The sequence below is a fragment of the Emydura macquarii genome, unplaced genomic scaffold, assembly GCF_026122565.2.
Source record: "Emydura macquarii macquarii isolate MOO-44397 ecotype Brisbane River unplaced genomic scaffold, CSIRO-AGI_Emac_v2 contig_1551, whole genome shotgun sequence".
Lineage (NCBI taxonomy): Eukaryota > Metazoa > Chordata > Testudines > Chelidae > Emydura > Emydura macquarii.
In genome coordinates, this window is record NW_027131688.1 from 24778901 (window position 1) to 24792153 (window position 13253).

Here is a 13253-nt window from a genome sequence, read left to right on the forward strand (position 1 = left end):
GGCAGACTGGAGAATGCATGAAACACATCTCTTCCCCCAGCAATATAAGCAATGGTTGTGAACACCGGTTATAATATTGAGAATGCCATCCTTGCCCACGCTTCTTAGCCTCACCAGTATAACCATCAGGGCTTTTGAAGTTACAGGGTAGAACTAGCATCATCCTGGGTAGCATCAGAAGAGACTGCTGTCAGGAGGACCACCAATATTATTACTAGCTGCAATAAAAAAGCACTTCTTAAGATGTTTTTTCTACCTAATTGTCAAAACTGAATAATATTATCAGCTTTTTTATCCTTTGAGTATTTTTCTAATAAGAAAGCACAGAGATGCACTGCAAATAAAAACGGAAGACTTGAGGATGCAAAGCAATCATGCAAAATGACTTTCATATCAGTTTGATAAGCAGCTGAGATTTAATAACTACATCTCTCCTATGGAGCTGGATGAAAGTTTAATACTTTATGCTTTTGCTTCTTTCTTCTGCACGATGCTTATTCAGAATCATAACTTTTCCTTTTATAGTCACAGAAATGTGAGGTGCAGAGGATTAATCAGCACCCTAGGAAGCTCCAGCCTAGTCACTAAAGTGACTTATAATCAAAATCTAGGGGAAGACTGTCAGGGGTCATAAGGGAAATGAGTGGAGATCCAAAAGTGCAAGAATATTTATTGTAGACAATGCACGTATCTTGCTGGGGCCGAGAGGAATGGTGGAAGAAGGCCTGTCTCCTAACGTTACATTCTGAGAGATGCTGGTAGCATGGGGGTTGCAGATGCTTGGCACCTCTCAGGATTTGGCCCAGAGATTTTAGCTGAAGGTTAGGAACAAAGCTATGAGACAGAAGCCTCCAGAAGATGTCACCATGCTTATGTAAAAATCAGATGTGGGCAGATTATTGTAATAATAGGAAAGAACCCAGTAATCATTCTCTTTTTAATTTGCAAACAAGCTTTTGGAAGCCTTTGAAGCACAATAGTTTGACAACATGGTGACAAAACCAACAACTGAATGGCAACTATAGACTGGCTTTGAGACCAGTTGATGGCCAAGAAATCTCTGTCATGCACCACAAAGCAGTGCCTGATAAGTATTTTCAGTATGAGCCTTGTGATGAGGTCAACATGCCTGCCCAGGCTTGGTAGCAACCTGGAGACCAAGGGGACTTCTGCATTTGGAGGTGATTGGTTTAGCCTTGGTTGAGAATGTGCTGTCTGTACCACTCTTACAGTGCCCCCTACTGCTGGCTCACAAAGAAGCAGTGGTAAATTTTATTGGAGTCAGCTGTGTGTGTCTATCTGGTTCCCCTGCATAGCAAGGTGGCTATTGAAATGGAAGGAAAATATTGAGGATGAATGGGGATTAAAAATGGGATTTTAAATCAAGAGGCAGGCAATAGCATACATGCATATGCTAGAAAAGCTATGGATTCTTGGGTGGATGGATAGATCTGATTTTCAATGTATGTACTACAAAAACAGATAATAAAAAGAATACAAATTAAAGAACATCTGATCTAGTCATCACATCTAACTACAGCACTTTAATAGGAACTGCAACTCCAGATGTTTTCTTAAGAAAATGAATCAATTAGGCAAATGAGGAATCCCTTCATAAATCATAGCATGAGAAGATAAAGTCCAGTAGCTTCAGCTTGGTGTTTAAATGTTTTGCTAATACTCCTTATCTTTGTGTACCTGTAAGCTTTACTAGATGGCTCCTGATCATTTAAGTTGTTGTTTACTTTAGTGAATGCTGGTTGGATTTGAAAAAGTGTTCTAAATGTTCAAAACCTTTTACTTTGAAAATAATAATAGATCAGTATTTAGGAGTTGAACCCAGCAGAAACTGGTGTCACTATTCATAAAATAATTGAGTTTACACAAAAAGTGATTTCTGTAATAGCCCCCTTTTTACAAGTATGTACATTTTATTTAAAATTACTGACTCAAAAGGCAAGGTAGAAAAAAAAATCACCTCCAACAACTTCCTGTAATTGCGAATTATTGTGAGGGAAACAGAAGGAAAAGATTTTGAAATTATGAGCCATTATGTGAGAGAGAGAGGCAGTAGGGGAAAAAAAAGACATCTCGGCTTCATGAAACACAGCTGACAAGCTCGACTAAATTACCCCCGGACCATTACAAAAATCACTTAATTGCCAACCATTTTGTTAGGTCAATTGACTCTAATTGAAAAAATAACAAAAAGCTTATTATGCTGCAAATGCGGCCGTGGAAAATGAGTCTTCTGTTAGGAGGAAACAATAATTCTAAATTTCAGCTGCTGCTAACACTACAAAGTTCAATGTTTTCTTCTGATAGAATCTACTGTGCAAGAGAAAGTGAATATGCGTCAATTGATATTTCTTTTAATCCTACATGTCCCCCCCTCAACCTCATATTCTCATCCCTACACACACTCTCTCTCTCTCTCACACACACACACATCACTACATTTTATTTCCCCTTTTAGTTCATTGTAGCTCATTCATTTTCTGTGGCAGGGCTGATGCCATTTCAGTCCCTAGAGATTTGTGGTTTGTTGTGTGAGGAGGCTGCTGTTACTACTGTTTTGTGTTCCTCCACAACTCAGCTTTCAGCAATCCAGATTTTCTGAACCAAGCCCAAGTTCTACCATTGCCACAAACAATGCAAGGGTTAAGGAGTGAGATCTTGCTAAAAAAAATCTCCCAGACCATTTTATTTTTCCTACACCCAATAATTTCCTTTTTAATGCAGATAAAGCAACACTGCTTACAGATTTTCACGCACTACATATCTCAGAAACCGTCCCCCCAAGTGTGCATAAAAAAGCACCATCCCTGATTGGCACTTAGGACTGTAATTTTAAAGTCCTTCTGTTTATGTAGGTGAAGGTTTATTTATAATGATACAATTTTTAGGATGGGTTTGCATGAGTCTGTACATTTCAAAACAGATAAACCGGCTGGAGTTCTGTTATTGTCCCAATTACTGATATGAATAGTGGAGGTTTATAATGGGATTGATTCTGCTCTGTGAAAAGTAATTATTTGTCCATAAAACCAGAAGGCTGCAGAAATGAACTCAGATGGCAACAGCCTTTTGTTCAGCTCCCTCACGATGGAGAGGCAGGGAAATTGAAGAAAGTTCTCACTTGCCACAGTGCATGATTAAATAGTTGCACATAACCATATCTATACATTTACCTCTTGCATTGTGCTCTGAAAATTTCCTTTGCTGCTTTTATTCTTTCAAGAAACACTGTCTGACTGGGATACACTTTATAAGGCCCAACATAGAGACTCATGAGCTGACTACAGTGAACCAAAACAATGCATATAACAGGATGCTGCATTACAGTATTTTAGAGAAAATAAAATAGAATTTGTGTGTGGGGGGAGGGGTTGGTGGTTGTTTTGTTTTTGTTTTTTGTTTTTTTTGGTACCATGCCTTTCATACCTGAGGTATCTTATCATACTTTATAAAGCAATGAGTTAAACACTGGGGGTGTCGTGCCTGTATAGGCAAACAGCACAGCCATTATGTGCTCAGCACACATTTCTTATTGTTTCTTTATACAGACCCCAATACCACTTACATAGAGGGAATTATAGCAAATATATCAGACTGTGAAGCACACACGTGTTGTTTCTTTTTGGCAACCACAGCTGTATACAATCAATGGAACATTCCTTTGGAGTGCACCATAGGTCAACAACAACCTTGACACACAACTGAATTTATGAGCACCAGCATTGTTTTAAATATGCATCATTTAAATTTCTACAGGTGTTTAAAGATTTGCCCCACAATTATTTTTTTAAAAGAATGTATGGATGACAAACAGAGATTGTGTGTAATTCAGGTTTCCAGTTGGATGTTAAAATAGAGCCCGTAGCTCACATCTGAAAATATGATAAAATCTACAACAAAAACCCTTGATATTTAAACAAATTTTAACCATAGGATATTTTCATGGGTGGCGGAGAGAAGGCCCCAAATCTCCCAAGTTTTGTTGGCTGTATAGGTTTTGGATAGTGTTTTTAAATGCCATTAGAAATCTATTTTTACCCTAAAAAGTATAAAGTTATATTTTTTTAAAGGACAAAAAATCAGGAAAACACAAACACTGCAATTCAAAAACACTGTTTGTCACGCAGAGATGTGACTTTAAAAACCACAAAATTGTTTTTCCTCCCTTATAGTCTGAAAGATACAAAATTAAATAGATAAAATGTTAAGAAAAAACAATGTACATGTATTCAGGAAAGAAAATGAGGCCTCACATACTGGATAGAACCGATTCCTTTCAAATAAGTGGGAAAGCCCTACAGAGAGAAATAAAAGTGAGGAATGGTGAATTCTGTAACACTTGCCAGACCAATGAGCTTCATCAATTAATCACAGCAAAATAATCACCACCTACATTAAAGAATAATACATGAAAAGGACAGGGCATAGCTTTAACTTATTCAGAAAGGGCTGACTCCCTAATCCCTCTGAGTCTTGACATGTTAACTGGGTAGCGACTAATTAGATGTCAAAAATTCATAAGCACTCTTTAATATTGCATATATCTGCGGCAGACATTTCAATATGAGAGTTGTATACACAGAAGTCACTATAGCATTAAAACACAGCGGGGTGGGAGAAATAAAAGGAAAACAATAAAAACAATGGCCCTTAAAAACCCAAGAGAATGCCTCCTTTGGAAGTGTGTACTTTCTTATTCAGAAAAGGTATCACCTTAATAAGAATTATAGGCAAAGGGGTTTCACTGTTCCATGCTGTGTGGACGAAAAGAGGGAGAAAAGACTGACTTATCAAAGGCACTGGCAGGTAAATAGTAATTTACTATGCATGCACAATGAACATTACACAGTGCCTTGACACAGGGCGATAATGAAAGACATGCTATTGTGGCATCCATCGAGGGAATTTTTTTCTTCATTCTTCCTTCCCCTGTCTCTCTTGAGCAAAGAAGCAGTGATGTCTCTTGGCAGCTGCCTCCTGTTTCAAGCCATTTCGCATAATATAGGAAGAACCTGAAGTTTAGTGTATTAAGTAAGTGAGTTAGTTTGGTGGTTTGATGATATATAGATTGTTTGTATGTGAACTTATATTTCAAATGCAGAGGATGGTATTTTTATGAAACAAGCCTTTTCCTGTCTGAAAAATTATATGTATCTGAGATATAATACAAGGCAGTGAGATTAAAAACAATGCATCACATAATACACTATTTTATGACTTGCATCCTTTAATTGTAGCTCTCTGGAATAAAAAGAGAGAAGTGTGCTCTAGTTTATAATACAAAATTACCATTTTCTCTTTTGACTAACAATGTTTACTATATGGGCTAGTGCTCTGTAGAGACTCTTCTATTTTCCCCTTCATGAAGCTGCAAAGTTAAATCTTGTTTTTTGGGATCCTTCTAACAAGTTTTCATTCAGCCAACTCTGGAATTTAACCCACGAGATGGGAGGCCTTTACTTTAATTCTTGTACTACTAGTGATGTTTAAATGTGACACTATTGCAATGTGGAAATGTTTTAATTATTTTAAAAGCATTAAGTCTTGGAAGATGATGATATCTTGTAGGCAACCTCCTGCAGAGAAAAAATGTTAGATTTACACTTCTAAGTAGAGTAGCAGCTACAAAGACAATGTGGCTCTCATTGTACAGTTACATGCAAACATCATTATTACATACACTGCATCTGCTGATTAATACCTTCATCTGCAGACATCCTCACTGTGATGTCAACTCATGGAATGATGTGTCACAAGAATAAGAACGAGATGTGATTTAATGATCCCAGACCATATTAGACCCAATGGTCAATCTTTATCTGATTATACAGGGCCATTGATTTTAAATTGACTACATTAATTCTGCTCAAGAAAAGCCTTTTATGATCAATATTGAAAATGTAATTAACTGCAATCATTTGCCATTACTGCACGTCTTACACTTCTTTTATCCAGTTAGATATGGTTCATCGCATTTTAGTTTTTCCCTCATTTCCCCCCATCCTGAGTGTCCAATAAGAGTTTTTGGACACCAGCATTATAGCTTTAGAAAAATATTAAAGTGTAACAATCTATTAGTGATGCCAATCAGATCCTGATATATTTTTTTTCATTTTTAGAAGTTTTACCTAGTCTTTTTTTCCCTTCTGGTGTGTTTATGACTGTTTTACAGTAATGCCAATATTAATGTGATATTGCTGCAGCCTACTTCACTATGGAATTGACTTTGCCTGGTAGGCAGAGAGAGCATAAACTCCTTAGGTGCTGACTACCTTTACTAGAGTACAAGGGTGGAATCAAGATCATTTTTATAAAGACTAATTGATCATGTCAAATTTTCAAAAGGCCTAAAAAATGTACCCATAACAATTTTTGTTCACAAGAACCCTGATTTGCACATTCAATACCAGAATGTATGCACACAATTAGCTGTTTTTCTCATGTCAAAGTGCCTACTTTGTATACAAATACCACGGAACCTGTAAGTGCTGCAGGGTTTACAGGCTCTTTACAAATTTGTCTTTACTGATTTTTGTGATTTTGATCACAAACCCTGTTACCACATCACAAAACACTTTATAAATTATCCTTAATACCCAGTATTTATAAAAAAGAAAGCTGTGCTTTCAGCAAAAAAACAAAAACAAAAAAAACCCTTTGAAAGATACGTATACTCAGAAGACTAGGTATGAAATATTGGCCACATTCATGTCAATGGCAGAACTTCCATAGACTTCAGTATAGGCAGGATTTTATTTGAGGTTGTATAATCTTTATGCATGTTGATGAGCACATAGTCACACAGGTAGTCCTACTGAACTCAACAAGGACCATGAGTATAAAGAAATGCTCGCTTATGTGAGTGAGCGTTGCATGGTCAATTCCAAGTGGGCATTTAAATAACCAGAACAAATTATGAATATCTCCATTGTCTTAACAGACAGATTTTCAAATTGCTAGAGTCTACAGGATGACATTATATCTAGAACTAATTTGCATGAGAGTCCTGTATATAAATATGAGGTCCAACAAAGGTTTTGGCTACCAAAAAGTGCACTACAAATCTAATGTAATTGCTAAGGCCTGTGCTCAGTATCCTTTGAATCTCTGCTCACGCAGAAGGGGAGGAATGAGTGGGGAGGAATTGTTTCTCAGAATGGGCAGAAAGTAATTGACTGAAATCCTTAGCAGGAGCAACTTAATTTGCTCTTTAGGCATTCATTGGGCATCAACTCTCCTGGACAGGGCAGTGAGCCAAAGCTTTGATACTTCTTTGTCCCCCTGCTCATATGGGAGAATATGAAGCACACAGATCCCTACATGCCTGGACCTGTGATGTCAGAACTCCTACTGCAGCTAGGCTGGGAGTCAAGAGATTAAGTGTGGTGTTGGTTCTTACTTCCCACCATAGCCATGTTAGGGTCAGTCACAATCTGGCCCTAAATTCTGTACTATCAGTTGACTTGCCATGGAAATAGTTTGCAGAGATTTGATTGAGAAGAAAACAGATTCTGTCTGAACAAATTTGAAACTTGCTACAGTCATACTATTATGCTGCACAGAAATAAGATGTGACCAGCATCTTTAGAAAGGGAGTTTGGCTATGAAATCCAAACTGTTCTGAGCCTGAAAAATGAGGCTAGGTGAAGTGAAAGACAAATTTAGCAACGCATGGGGGAAAAATTGAGTGCATGGGAAGAATGAATGAGTAGAATAATGGCCACACCTTCATCAGCCAGCCATATCAGGCAGAGAAACGCCAAAGAGAGTCCATCGGGGATGGAAGCATGAACTGAAGAAAAGAAAACATAGTGGTAATGCTCAAACTCAACTGAAGCTGGAAGAAGAGTATCTCCTGGCATTGTGTTCTTTTCATGATCAGATACATCTTTGTAGCATCTAGGAAAATGCCTCCTCCTGGCTCACATGGGTTGAACTTCCAAAGATGGGAGAGAGTCTCTCACACAACACATTTCATGAACACATAGAGAAAGTTATCAGAAATGACTATTGGAGCAAAAAATAAAGAATAGCAAGGGAGCAGGTGAAGTACAGGTGCAAGAGGCTCGGTGCCATTTTATTGCTTCTAGAATTCTTACAGAATGTCCTCCTAAGCTGAAAGACAGAATCAACTGATGCAACCAAAGTTTTGTAGCTAAAATTGTTGAGAAACTCAAGAGGAACGAATGAAAATGGGCAGAACGCATCACCAAAAGGACAAACAACAGATGGACAAACACAATTTGAAAGCAAATGCCAAACACTAGAAGGAACAACAGAGTTGGGTAACATACTGGCAGAGAGGCAAAATAGTTGGAATCAGAGGACCAGCTCAAATGCAGAATGACCGTCAGCAAAGAGGAGTAGGTGGGATTGTGGTGGAAAGCATTCATATAGGAATGACAGAGCTGCTGCTTATTTTTAAAAAGCATATAGAAGGAAATATTTTATTAACTGTAGTGGTTTTTTTAATACTAAATGTTTCCCTTAACATGGACTGTTTTTCAAGGACCTTAAACAGCTGTGATCTGTGCAGTAAAGCAGTGTGAAGACATTCTGCCTATAAGACAAGGATTAAATTGAGATGGTCAGGTTGAATTTTAATCATGTAATTCACCTAAATGCCAATAATGACTATGGCAACAATGTGCTAATCAACTATGGTCCACTGGACCTAACCCCAGGAATAGCCCATAAGCTAAATAGGCAGTTATTTACATGAGTCTGCTCATGTACATCTACAGGATTCTGCTAAACACCCACCTCTGAGGCTCATCCTGAAATTAAAATGCTGTTCATATGCATTTGCAAGTGTTGTTAACTGTAAGTTGCTCTCACTCAAAAATGACTTCAGTTCTCTGATTTGTGCTCCAAATCGCTAGTAGTACAGTCATAAGAGTTAAATAGTGTTCTATGTAATAAATTATTGGTCACCCTCCTTGCTGCAAGATGAAGAATTTGCTGTGCAGAAGGGTTATAACGTAATCTCTGGTTTTATGGCAACAACATTGGCCAAAATAAGGACTGTATTTTGTACCTTTTACACTCAGGATTGAGGTAAAATATGTTTCTGATGTGGTCAAAAGTAAAAGAAATAGCCACAGTTATGTTCATTTAACCAAAGTTCTTCTGATCACGTGGTGTTTACATTTTTAACACAGTTTGGCAGAGGGCACTCACTTAAACATACAGTAATATGAAAAACAGGAACTCCTTTTTTCCCCTTCTTGCTTTCAAAGATTTCTGAATGTCATTAAAGATAGGAACTGCACACATCAAGCGAGTAGTATACAGCACCTAAGAGATCATTTTATATTTGTTTAAAAATATGGTAGATTTCTTGCTGTCCCTGTCAACAATTATAAGATGATAATTTGCTAGCTCAGTGACTCATCATTAGCTCAGTTCACATGGAGCTGACAAAGGTCAACCGTGTAAAAAAAATATTTGGTTTCAATTGTTAATTCAAGGAGGTGCAATATTTCTATGGTTTTTTTTTTTTTTTTTTTGATTGATTGAATGTAAATTCACCTAATTGCAGAACTATAAACTGAATAGTTATAGATGCCCCTGTCAGTCGCTTTAAAATGCATTGGGAAATCATTAAATTGGTTTCATGAAGGATTCTGACCCATGTTGGCTATATACAATATAAACACAAGTTTGGACGAAAGATTCTGCAGTTACAAGTCTCATGTTTCCCTTTGGATTCTGCTGGTAGGGGTCAGAAGATGCTCTTTCTGACTAATGCAGCAGAGTTACAGGCCTCAGCTGTGCTGCCAGGGGTCACTGTTTTTGGTCAGGTTGCCATGGGGAAGTGATAAGGGAAAACTGGACGTTGTGCGTCCTTCCATTTCACTGCACAGCTTGCTGCTTAACACAGGGCAGTTTGACAGGAAGTGGCTGTGAGGAAGCCCACACTTGTTCCAGTTCATCTCTCACAATAAGAGTTATTCTGGAGTGAATGAATGCAACCTAAGGGATGCAGAAATTTTGAAAGATCAAAATCTGAGCATGCATATGCTCAGAAAGGGTAAGCTTGCATATAAACATCATCACAGAGCAAGAGGAACATTGCATTTGGCTGTTTTTTGTTGTTCTGGCTGGTTTATTTTTCCCCTTCTCTCCCCCAGCTTTCACTATTCCTTCAGATACCCAAACATGCAGAGGTAAATGTTCACCATGCAAGCAATTATGCATGCAAATCATTTTGTTCCTGATTTTCCAGTACCTTGTTTCTTGTGTTACCATTTACATCTGTGCAAAGTGAGTGTAAAATGCTACCAGCTCAGAATGGTAGCACTTTATGCCCGCTTTGCACTGCCTTTCCGTAGGTGTAAGTGGCCGCACAAGGTGTAGAATAATAGCAAAGATTGCCCTGTATGTATTAATACCCACATTCTGTAATGAACTACCTATGAGGTATATATCATATAGGTTTATGTGTGCTAGTGCATAGATAAATGGCTAGATTCTCTGATGGTATAAATTTGTGTTACTCCATTATTTACACCAGCATTTCCAAATTTTTAAAAGCTGAGTCCCCTGCTTATAAAAATGAAACTGGTGGCACTCTCTACAAACCTGTTATGTGTTATTAAAGACATGCCTGCCTTAATGGACACATCTTCTGCACTGTTTTCCCGACCCCCACTAGTTCTTTGCGCTATGCCCCATACAATGGAAAAAGCTGGTTTACACCAGCAAAGGATCTAGCTTCAAGTGTTTTCTCTCTCCTTGGATCTGGTGGAGGACTGTGTTCCTAGCTGTGTCTAAAAATGCCCAGATACTATGGAGATGACAGCCTTATAAACACAGAATGAATAAATTAAGAATAATATAAGGGCAAATAACCACTCTTTAATTAGATTAGGCTTGAATTTGTGCTTTCATGGAATTATAGTGTTAAAGTGCTATGGTGGGCAGGGAGCCACATTTGCTGAACCACTCTGAAACTAGTCTACCTTGACTTAAGTTCCTTCATGGTCTGGATTCTTCTGTAGGTCAGCTTAGTTTCAACAGGGTTTGGGCAAACAATAAAGACAGGCCAAACTGCATTTTAAATTAATTTGTAGTGTAGTATAGGACTGAGTTTTCTGAGTAGGGGCTCTCAGATGATTGAATGGCAAAGATATTATTATATTGTGCCTCTCTAGAATACTGGTGTGATGTCACTGTGACGTCTAAAGCAGTTTCCTTTCCAGTAATCACACTGTATTGCTCACCCCTGTATTTTCAGATTAGTAAAAAACTGCAGTATCTCAGAAGCTTTGAATTGCAAACCAATCGGAATAGAATAAATTGAATCTTGTCATCATTCCTACATTTCACCTGCAGCCCTCTGGGCAGACTCCCACTGGCAAATTCAGCATTGAGCAACTCATAGCATTCCTTGCACATGTGCCTAGTCCTTGAGCCTTATAGAGCTAAGACTGACAGCCATGAACCTGGTGCCATGCACCAGCCCATGCAGTTATTCCAGGTTTACACTTATAAAAAAAATGTAGGATCTGTGCTTAAAAACTGCTTGAATTACATCGAAACCTCTATGTCCATCTGAAAGTGCACGTTCCCAAGGATGAACTCCCCGAGAGTTTGGGAGATTGTAGGGTTCATTGCCCTCCCTTGAAAACCATTTCAATGCTGAAAAAAAAAAAAAAAAAAGGCAGCAGCAGCCTCTTGTGAATTTTTAATTTTGATAGGGCTGTAGTGATTCAAACCCAAAGCCGGAAACTCATAAAACCTGAATAGTTGGGCTTCATGGAGTTGACGGTTTGGGAAGTGAAATCTACCCCCAACTTTGGGCCAAAATACAGAGCTGCTACATAGCCCCACCTGCACACCCACTAATCCTACCTATAGACTGACATAGTGGCAATAGCTTCCCTGTGCTACTTTTTTTCAAGTTGGTAGGTAACCATAGAAACTTCAGCCCATCCCCTGCTACCCAATCCTGGCCTAAATGGGATCCCACTGCTCTAGTTGGGTCCAAACCCAGGGCTTACACGTTGCAAAGAATCCTACACAGGCCTGTCTGCATGATGATATGTTTCACTTGCAGTTTTTTCCCTTACAGAGCATGCAACAGAAAAAATCAACCTTCCCACAGAGATTTGAATGCATAGACTGGTATCAGTGAGAGTATATGCATAAGGCAAAGAGTTATATTTTATCACTCAACATGAGAAGCATAGCTTGATTTGCACACATACTTATTACAATTATTCTGTAAGAATTCATTACTGCCATCTTATTGATGAAATTAGCTATTTCTCTCCCAGTCCAAGATAACATGTAAAACTTTGTTTGTACAGCAGACAATTAAGATGGAGTTTATTTCCTAGCACTAATGTATGTTCTCCCTTAGAACCACTGCAAATTGTATGGACCTCTAGCCTGTCATTTTCTTCTGTTTGGTTCATTGTATTTTGCAACAAAGAAAACTGTACCCAACAGTGCATAGAAAAAGAAAAATCCTTTTCCAGACAAAAGAAGCAAGGTTCTTTTGTTATAAAAAATAGCACAACTTCAAAAAGATGTTTCCTAATAAAGATCACTCAGATATTTGACTGTTTTAGCATGGAAAGTGTTAAGCCCAGCTGAGAATGCCAGATATACCTGTATTCATTCCTTTTTGAATAAAGTGACAAATTCCCATTCTTGGTCACTGGAGCACAAAATTAGCCTTGTGCTTCAGTGAAAGGTCAACATGGGAAAAATAAACAAGAGGTTAGAGGTTGTGACCTGTGTATGGAACAGTAGAAATGGCTGAATAAAAAAGTTAATTCTACTGTATATTGTACTTTCCATACAGTGAGGTCCCACTTGGGAATGCAGAGCAAGAATGTATAGCAGTGGAAAACACAAGAATGAAATGTGCTTGTATTTATTTATACAGATTTTTTTTTCACAAAGACCTAATCAGTTTTGCTTATATTGAATACCCCAGCATATAAATATTTGCTTATGTGATCTAGGGGTTGGTGATTCACGGAGATGTAATTGCTTTAACACAGAAGCTCTTTTCCCTTCCTTCTCTTCCTTCATTTAGTGTGTTCAAAAGCTGGTAAAGACCATGACCACTTACCAATGGTCAGTAACAGGCGTAAGAATGTGTCTATCGTCATTATTATTTTGTTTTACTCATTCACACCCCAATGTGCTAGCAGCTATCCACACATACAAGAAGGCACAAACCTTGCCCTGAAGAGTTTGTAAAGAAGGAAGCACTTGGA